Here is a 10,104-nt window from a genome sequence, read left to right as displayed (position 1 = left end):
TGTGAAAAACGGTCATAAATCACTTTTTTCAGTGCCATTGTAACTTTGAATGGTTACTAAATGAACTGTTATAAGACAATGATCACCTGCACAACAGGAGTGTCAAACCCGTATCCCATGGGCTGGATGGTCATGTGCTGGCCCCACCCCCAGCCAGTTTAGCGAAGGAGGGGAAAGTCCCGATATGTCACGTGACGCCGCCATGATGACACGAGTTTGACACTCCTGCTGTACAAAAATACAAAAAGCTTCTTTGCTTTCAAAAAGCTGCCCTAAATACTGAAGGGTTTGTGAAGGGCTAACATTTTGTTGTTCATCATGTATGCACTTTGGAATGCGGGTAGCGTTCTTATCTTGGATGGCAAACCTCATTTAAGCAGCGTTCCCAGCATATACAAGAATACAGGATGAAACAAAGTTGTAGCCCTGAAACACTGTTGCATTTGCTTTCTAGCTAAAACACATATTCTCACGAAAAGCCAATGATGTAATTACTAACCAATTATTGTGCCTTGGAGACCAGTTAACCAATAATGAAGTAACACGTATGTTAGGTGAGAAATGAGAAACTGAGAAACTATATAAACTTTGTCTGATGCTCAATAAAGTGCTGTTGATTCTAGACTTTCTATGCTGTTGATTCTGGACATTGTTTGCTGTAAAGTCTTATCAATCATCTTCAGCCTCCTGGCCCATGCAACAAAATACCAATCATTAGACCTAATGGAAAAGATAAACATTCAGATAGTAAAAAAAGTAAAATATTTGGGAAACAACCTATCAGCGAGATGTGTAACTATAAAAGAAGACAACTATTTAAAACTAACGGAGAAAATGTCTTTTTCTTTTCTGAGCCTTCCATTTCAGGAAGATGCATAATATTTTTGAAGCTTTTTGCTTCCAGACATATGTATGCAATACTCTTTGTTGAATATAATAATCCAACCCGTATTTATTTCTTCTTTTATCTATATTTTCTCTCTTAATAAAGTTAATCTGTTTAGGCAGGAAGTTCTGATATAAAAGAACAAATCTGTGAACATCTTAATGTCCCATATACATTTACTCTCATTTATTTTGCACTATTAACATAAACACTATTGTTTATTGACTGCATTTTTCCCTTGTTGAATATACAAATTGATACACACACACACACACACACACATACACCCTTTCCATCATCAGAGTTCTAAAATTATATAGATCCAAAGCATTATTTTGAAACTAACTGTGTCACTGCTTCCATCTTTCACGTCCCAGAAGAAAAGGAAGTTTCACAACCTTGGAAAATTTTGATCCTGAAGATGGAAAACATGTATCCAACACAATCCTCATTCTTTACATATTAATTTGCCTTAGATGACCTTTCAAAGCAGAATGTAAAACAAACGAATAGTTCTTAATAAATAGGGCAAAATAATTATAGTGGGAACAAAGATGATGCTCATTATCCATATAACTTAAATATCAACTACTACAACAACTCAGATGTAACTTCCAGAGGAAATATCAGAAGGAAAATAACTGGACTGAATAAGAAATTTGTTTATTGACTTTATATCTTGCCTTTCCTCAGAAAATTCAAGACTTTCCCAGAAATCATGTGAAGTAGATAGGTCTGAGAAAGAGAGACTGAACTAAGGTTATTCAGTGAATTCTACAGTCAGCTGAGGACTTTAACATCTTAAGTATTAAATTCATTCTCCGACAACATGAGGAAAAGGGCCATTTTTTTAACTATAGGATTAATAGAGACATAGGGAATATTTCTTGTGCATTGGTATGCTTTATACATATGGCTTCCAAATTCTTCACAAATACTTCTATAAATTTATTGTGCTTGCTTGACAACGCAAAATCAAGAAGGAGCACTTGGTAATCCGTATGGGTATGGTGTGTGTTGTCGTGTGTGTGTGTGTTTGTGTGCAGTGTGGTTATCCATTGACACCAGAGGTGCATTTCAGCAGGTTCTGACCAATTCTGGAGAACCAGTAGCGGAAATTTTGAGTAGTTTGGAGAACCGGTAGTAAAAATTCTGACTGGCCCCGCCCCCATCTATTCTCTGCCTCCTGAGTCCCAGTTAATCAGGACGAAATGGGGATTTTGTAGTAACCTTCCCCTGGATTGAGGAGGGAATGGAGATTTTACAGTATCCTTCCCATGCCACGCCCACCAAGCCATGCCCACCAAGCCATACCCACAGAACTGGTAGTAAAAAATTTTGAAACCACCACTGACTGACACGGATGGCATCTGAGCTCTCCATTCTTCCCAGTGATTTTCTCTAATATAACTATACTAAAAATTTTATAAAATATAAGGTAATTTAAGCAGTATTTTAAGGAAGGAGACTATGTAGGGGAAAGAGGACATATGTATAACTTGAGACTAGCAGAAGCTGATGGCCTGGAACAAAGCAAGATTTTATGAGTTCTAGTCATTAATCAATTTCTATTACTACATATTCCTTATTTTTCTTTTTAAAACCCTACCTTTCCTTTTAAGGGGAAATAAACCATTTTCACAGATTGTTGCTTTTTAATGGTGTAGAAAGTTAGCACCCACCCCTCTCCTGGAAGAATGAAATATTCTAGGAAATATTAAAAAGGCAGAATATTTCCCCTAAAGGAGAAATAGGAATCTTAAGGGACCCAGAAACAGCAGATATTTTGGTGCCAGCTTATCTAAGAGGCAAAAGACTGGGCCATCCTATCTACAAGACAAAAGACCTTCAGCTCCAGGGTGATAGGATTAGCCCTCACTCAAAATCCAAACCAGGATAAAGCCATTAAACCATAATAGGATTTGCCCAAAGCCCATTCATTACCTCACCCAGCAAGATTCAACCAAGCCTGAGACTCAAGACAACCTATAAAGTTACCCCTGCATGGCCCCATGAGAGTCTGACAACCAATTAGAATACATTTCTTTCACAGGAACAGGAAGCAAGTTCAAAGCCCAAAAGAGGATATAAATCTCTCTCTCACACACCCATCTGCTCAATTGCCCAGGACCTCAAACCATGCGGTCCTGTCCACCATTAAACTATCTTTCCAAATAGCCTCCATGTTTCCAGTGTCTTTCTCCCCACTTGGAACTGAACCCAGATGGACATTTCTTCCAACAATGGCACCATTAAATATATACACAGAGAGAACAATTGTGCTGATTAGCATCTGATGCAGAATTTGAAATTCAGATAATCTTAGCTTTCATTTGTATTACCGTGTTTCTCAGAAAATAAGATCGAGTTTTATTTTCTTTTAGACTTGAAAATAAGCACAAAACTGAAGAGTGGTAGTGAAGAGTTCTTGAGTTACAAATGGAGCCTGCCAATTACATTTGCAACCCAAGGATTCGTAGGAGTGAATCACATAACTTGACTGTGATCACTCCCTGCTTTCACCCACACATTTGCTAATCAAATGCATGGGTCGTTAAGTGCACATGAGGTATCTCAGGGTGGGGAAGGCCATGGGGGCCTAGCAATAGAACAGGCCACTGCTTCAGACCACTCAAGGCCTCCCTCGACCTAGGATACCCATGCTTCTTCCCCTGGGGTCTCCACAATTGCTCTCCACCATCCTGCCATGCTGGGTCACTTACCTTGTGAAGATCTGTCTCCTCTCCAGTCTCTTTCCCACGGTTTCTTTGCCTTCTTGCAGTCTCAGCGCAAAAAGCGCTTGCAAGCCAACAAGATTTTGAGGCACTGAAATCCCTTGCTTCAAGCCTCCCATCAGTTTGTAAACGCTCTTTGTGTCAAGACTGGAACAATGTAAAAGTTGTTTGCAAGCCAAGGGGAGGTTTGAAGCAAGGCAATTTCACTGCCTCAAAGTCTTGTCGGCTTGCAAGCGCTCTTCAGCCAAAGTCTGCTATAGACTTTGGTTTGCAGAGAACAGAGGCTTAAACTACGTTTTTTTTTTTTTTTTACATTTATATCCCGCCCTTCTCCGAAGACTCAGGGCGGCTTACAGTGTATAAGGCAATAGTCTCATTCTATTTGTATATTTACAAAGTCAACTTATTGCCCCCCCAACAATCTGGGTCCTCATTTTACCTACCTTATAAAGGATGGAAGGCTGAGTCAACCTTGGGCCGGGCTTGAACCTGCAGTAATTGCAGGCTACTGTGTTCTAATAACAGGCTCCTTACAGCCTGAGCTATTCCGGCCCTATATACTTTACCGTGAGATCTTATGCTACTGGTATTGCATGACTACGAACTGAGGTGTTCTGTTTCCCTCCCCCAATACTCCCAACAAAGAGTCAGTCAAAGGCCTTCTCTTCTAATTTATTTACATAGATAAATGTCCTGGCCACGTCTACCCACGGGCCTGCCAAGTCTCTGGAGATAATGAGGAAATTATAGATAAGGCCAGAATTACTCACGAATATGTTCTTCCCTCCATTGATACAGTTTGCCTGCGCAAATTCATTGCTTTGTCCAAGACAAAAAACCAGGAAGTCCCGCCTCCTTTTTATAGTCTCTGCAGATGTCACTGCATGACCATCATTCTTTGGCTTTGTCCCAACGCTTCCTCTGCTGCGCGCGCCGGTCACGTCTACGCAGTCTTGCATCACTCCAAAACTGTTCTTGGGGCATTGCCAAATCAGAAGAAGGCTCGGGAGAATCAGGCCTTGCCGGCCCCTCCTCCTCCCTTTGGGTGGGTGCCAGGGAGGGAAAGGGCCCAAGAGAAGCAGGCCTTGCCAGGTCTTCTCCCTCACTTTCTGAATCATCCGAGTCCAGGAGTCCGGGTCCAGGAACCTGGGTCACAACATGAGGCCTGCATGAAATCCAGGGCAAAAGGCTTTGAATATGAAAAGGCCTTCCCTCTGTTTGCAAAGCGTTTTGCCCCAGATTTCCCATAGCCTCGGTTCGCAGAGAACATAGGCCTAAAGTACTGTAGTATGAGATCACACAAGATCAGGAGCATGAGATTTCACGATACTGATCTCGCATGATCTCTCACTACTTTAGGCCTCTGTTTTCTGCAAATGCACCGAAGCAGGCAAAGGAACTGACAGCTTGCTAGATCGTTGCAAGGTAAGTCCCAGCAGGGTGGGGTAAGGGAATAGGCAGGGTGAATGTTGCAGCACCTCTGCCGTTGTTGGTAAGCGTGAACGACGGCTGTGGTGTTGCAACATTTGTAACTTCGGGACTGGGTTGTAAGTACTGGGGAGGGGGCTAGATCTTAACTTTGAATGGTCACTAAGTGAACTGTCATAACTCAGGGATTATCTGTATAATCATTTTTAAAGAAATTTCTATTAAAATTTTGCATAAGCAAAAAGAGTATTCTTTTTTGATTGAGAGATTAAAGCAGAAAAAGATCCCATTTTGATGGGACATATTGGAAGGTATACCTCTCACCGACCCGTGCGCTCTCACAGAGAGGGACTCCTCAGGGTGCCGTCAGCGAGGCAATGTCGTCTGGCGACGCCCAGGGGAAGGGCCTTCTCTGTGGGGGCTCCCACCCTCTGGAATGAACTGCCCCCAGGACTTCGTCAGCTTCCGGACCTTCGGACCTTCCGCCGCGAGCTTAAAACATATCTATTTAATTGCGCAGGACTGAGTTAGATTTTAGTTTATGGGTTTTATCTTGGGTTTTAATTTTTATATTTTTAATTAAGGCTTTTGAATAAGTTTTTTAATTATTTTTAGAATTGTATTTATTGTATTTCTTGTTTTTAAATGCCTGTAAACCGCCCTGAGTCCTTTGGGAGATAGGGCGGTATATAAATATAAACAATAAAATAAATAATAAATAAATAAATAAGGTGTCATTAACTTTTAAACAGCAGAGGTTTCAATTCAATTCTATCAAAAGGCAAGGGAATTTCCAGAAAAATTCAAAAAGGAATTGGAGGAAATTCAAATGGAGATGTCAGAGGAGACTACACAAAAACTCCAACAGGTGCAAGAGAAAACTGAAAGGGAGAATACTGAATTAGATATTGATTTTTATAATTTTTAGACTTGATGCTTAATGTGGAATATAAATGGAACAATAGCTCTTCAAAGGATAAAAATAATCATTATTTGAAAAAATTAAAATGGGAGATAATTTGTCTACAGGATATAAATGTTAGGAAAAAAGAACAAAATATTTGATTTATAAAAATTTTAGCAAGAATAACAACACAAAAAAATGGAATTGTTTTGTATATAAATGACCAACTAAAACTAGAACTTATACTGATTATAATTTACTAGATTTCTTGGGATAGAAGTTTAAAGGCATGGAATTTACTGGGAATGTACACCCCAAATGAGGACAAACTACTGTTTTATAAACAATGTATGGAAAGGTTAACTGGTTTCTCTTATTAAAATTGGTGCTTGATGAGGGATTTGAATGGAGTGATCACTACTGGATAAAATTTACAAGAAAAATATTCTTAAATCACTTAAGGCAAATTACCAAAAGTTTTCTTTCATTTGATTGAAAATTTAGTCATGGTTTATATATGAAGACAGAAAATGCATCACCACATCTCTTAACTCCTAGCCTCAAGGCAAAGTTATTTTTTCTATTTCAGTTTAAAACAATCCCTACCAAACTTTATTTCAAGATAATCCTTGAAAAACATCCCAGTCAACAGTTGTAAGAATCTATAAACAGTAAAATAAACTCATCAATGTGAGCACTGCCCCACCACTTCTGAGGTTGCAACAAAAATCATCCATGATTTAGGCCTATGTTGAAATACACCTTGTAAAAATATTGATATTTTCAAAGTGTCCGATGACTTTGAAATTAAACAGAAACAGGAGAGGTGGTTTGTTTTGCAATTAAAAGAGATTTTTTAAAAAGAAATTATTTACAAGTTGGCTTCATTTTAAACCTCCTTCTGACAGAGTGGAGAGTAAAATAGTGGTGCTCCTCAGTAAGATGGACTAATGAATTAACATAATGCACTTTCTCATGTTCTTAAACTATATATCATTTAAAAAGTAAGGGAGGAAACTTTAGCACTATATAAAATGGGGTATTTAATGAAAACATTCCCATGGCACTACCAATTTTTAAGACAAACATGTGGAATCAATGAAAAATACAGAAAAGGTTACAGAGGCTGTGACAATAAACTATGGTATGTGGTAAAGTGACACACCATATTATCTGAAATGCCAGCTATCTACCCTCTGTTTTCCCAGAACATTGTTGGCTTGCATGGGGCTTTGGGCCATCTGGAAAATGTTTATAGAATAGAATAGAATAGAATTTTTTATTGGCCAAAAACCAACTTTCACACTTTACACACACACAACACACACACACATACACACAATATGCCACATACAGCTTTCTGAGATTTTGTGTGTTTGTGTAGAGTGAAACACTACAGAAACACACCAAATCTCAGAAAGCTGCACAAATATTTTATTTTATTATTTTATTTTATTTTATTTTATTGTGGACTTCAAATCCCAGAGTTCCTCAGCCAGCAAAGCCAGCCAGTTGATCACCGAGGAAATAGATTAGCTGAGTGATTGATTCTGTCTGGGCTGAAACTGAAACTGCTTTCGGGCTGGAAAGAGAGCCATGCGTTCATCAGTAATCAGGTAAGTGCCTTAGAATCTCTACTCTTACTTGCAGAAAACATGTTTTCTACAAGTAAGAGTACAAGTAAGGTTCTGCTGTTTTTTACTTTTAAAGGCATGTTTCGGCTGAAGCAAAACCAGCTTTTAAAAGTAAAAAAAAAACCCTCTGCTGATGGTGTGGCTCAGCAGAGGCAGGGGGGGTGGGGCCAGGGATTTTTGCTACCGGTTCTCCGAACCGGCAGCTGCCATCGCTACCGGATCGCACGAGCTGGTCCGATCCGGGAGGATTTCACCCCTGATTTCTACGGTTTTGAGTGTGTTCAGTTCCAGATTGTTTTGGTTGCACCACAAGGCTAGTCGTTCGACCTCTCGTCTGTATGCGGATTCGTCATTGTCTCGAATGAGACCAATCACTGTTGTGTCATCTGTGAACTTCAGTAGCTTAACAGATGGATCATTGGAGATGCAGTCATTGGTATACAGAGAGAAGTGGGGAGAGCACACAGCCTTGGGGGGCCCCTGTGCTAATTGTACAGGTATTTGATGTGATCTTGCTTAGCTTCACCTGCTGCTTCCTGTTTGTTAGGAAGCTTGTGATCCACTTACAAGTCTGTTCCGGTACCTGTAGCTGGTTTAGCTTAGTTAGAAGAGTGTCTGGAATGATGGTATTGAATGCTGAACTAAAGTCTACCCCTTGCATAGGTCTTTGGAGACTCAAGATGTTGTAGGATGTAGTGCAGAGCCATATTAACAGCATCATCTGTTGATTTATTTGCTCGGTATGCAAATTGCAAGGGGTCTAACAGCGGATCCATGATGGTTTTCAAGTAGGAAAGCACTAGCCTTTCAAAGGTTTTCATGACTACAAATGTTAAAGCAACTGGTCTGTAGTCATTCAGTTCCTTGATGGTGGGCTTCTTCGGCACTGGGATGATAGTAGAGTGTTTGAAGCAAGAAGGAACATAGCACATCTCTAGTGATTTATTGAAAATATGGGTGAAGATGGGGGCCAATTGGTCAGCACAGACTTTTAAGCAAGAAGGAGTTATCTTGTCTGGGCCTGGAGCTTTTCCTGGCTTTTGTCTGTGAAATAGATCCTGCACTTCCTTTTCTGTGATCACTAGGGTTGTGAACCCAATGAAATGGGGTCAGTTGTAGGAGGCTTGGCTGTTGTTGGTGTGTCTGAGATGGGGGTTGTGGAGATAGGTGGCTGTAGTTTCCTTTCAAACCTGCAGTAAAATTAATTCAGGTCATCTGCCAGTTGTTGATTACCTTCAGCCTGGGAAGGAGGTTTGCCGTAGCCGGTGATATTTTTAAGAGTTTTCCATATGTTTGCTGGTTCATTATATGCCCCATTATTGCCAGGACTTTTTTCTTTTATAAATGACTTGCTTCTACTGAGACTTTTGAATCAAAAGGAAGACTTGAAATTTGAAAGTGTTCTCAATAAGAATAGCATATCTACTTTTTACTCAGATGTAATCTCTATTATTTTGAAAGGAACTTTCTGGTTGTGTTCTACCTTTCTTTCTAGCAGCTTTAAGCAACATACATCTCCGTCCTTTCTTAAAACAAAATAAGCTGAGTCAATATGCCCAACAAAGTTTGTGGCAAGGCATAGTCTTGAATTTAGCATTAATCTGATTTAATAGGATTACTTCTGAATGAAATTCTGAATGAAATTATAGAATTTCTTTGCTCATACAACTTATTTAACTGGGTCAATTCCAAACTTAGCAAGTTAAATTCATACAACATGCTAATCTTAGCTAGTGTAAACCTTGGGGGGGTTTTTTGTTTGGTAGCAAACCCAGCCCATTTGGCTATGTTATGGTTCACTGAACTGCACAAATTCAGAAAAAGGAGTGCCTAAGCAGGTTAAGATACTGGAGTGCAACCAATGGGATTTTGATAGCATTTCTCTACTGCAATAACAGTTGACAGAACTGTATACACATGTTCCATCCATCATCCATGTTAAGACTTCCTGCAAGTACCAACTGTTGTGCACAGAACACCCCTTATGGTTTCTCCTATTAAGTATGACTGGTTTCCCCATCCCAGGTGTGCACATACTGACAAAAATGAGGTATGAGGCCAATTTGAGAGAGATTACCCAGGTGGTTTCGTGCCTAAGGCAGGACGATCTCCCTGTTCCTGATCCTTAACCACTAGTCCATATTGACTCTTACTCATATTTCTTTGCAAATATGGCAAAGGCTGGTTAAGAAATCCTTTTTCATATGCATTATCGCTGCGTGCAAATGTGTCAAATATCAGCTTCCCTGTCTCTCACTCGAACTTCTCTTTATTCTCCTCCGTCCCTACTGTCAATTAGAACGCTGCAGCGGCTTGTCACGAATATTGGCCAGTTTGTCAATATTCCAGCTATCTCAGCCTGTCCTTCGCAAAAATTTAGGTCTGGGACGAGGCCCGATGCTTCGTCACTAGATTGCACCGGTCCCGCTTTTCCTTCCTACTCCCAGATCCTTGCAGTATTTCACGTCGATGTACACAAACTTCACGGTCCTACAGCGTCCTGTGATTTTCTTTTCC

Source organism: Ahaetulla prasina, chromosome 5 (genome assembly GCF_028640845.1).
Source record: "Ahaetulla prasina isolate Xishuangbanna chromosome 5, ASM2864084v1, whole genome shotgun sequence".
NCBI lineage: Eukaryota > Metazoa > Chordata > Lepidosauria > Squamata > Colubridae > Ahaetulla > Ahaetulla prasina.
The sequence above is the reverse complement of the archived record's forward strand: the minus strand, read 5'-3'. Positions refer to the sequence as shown.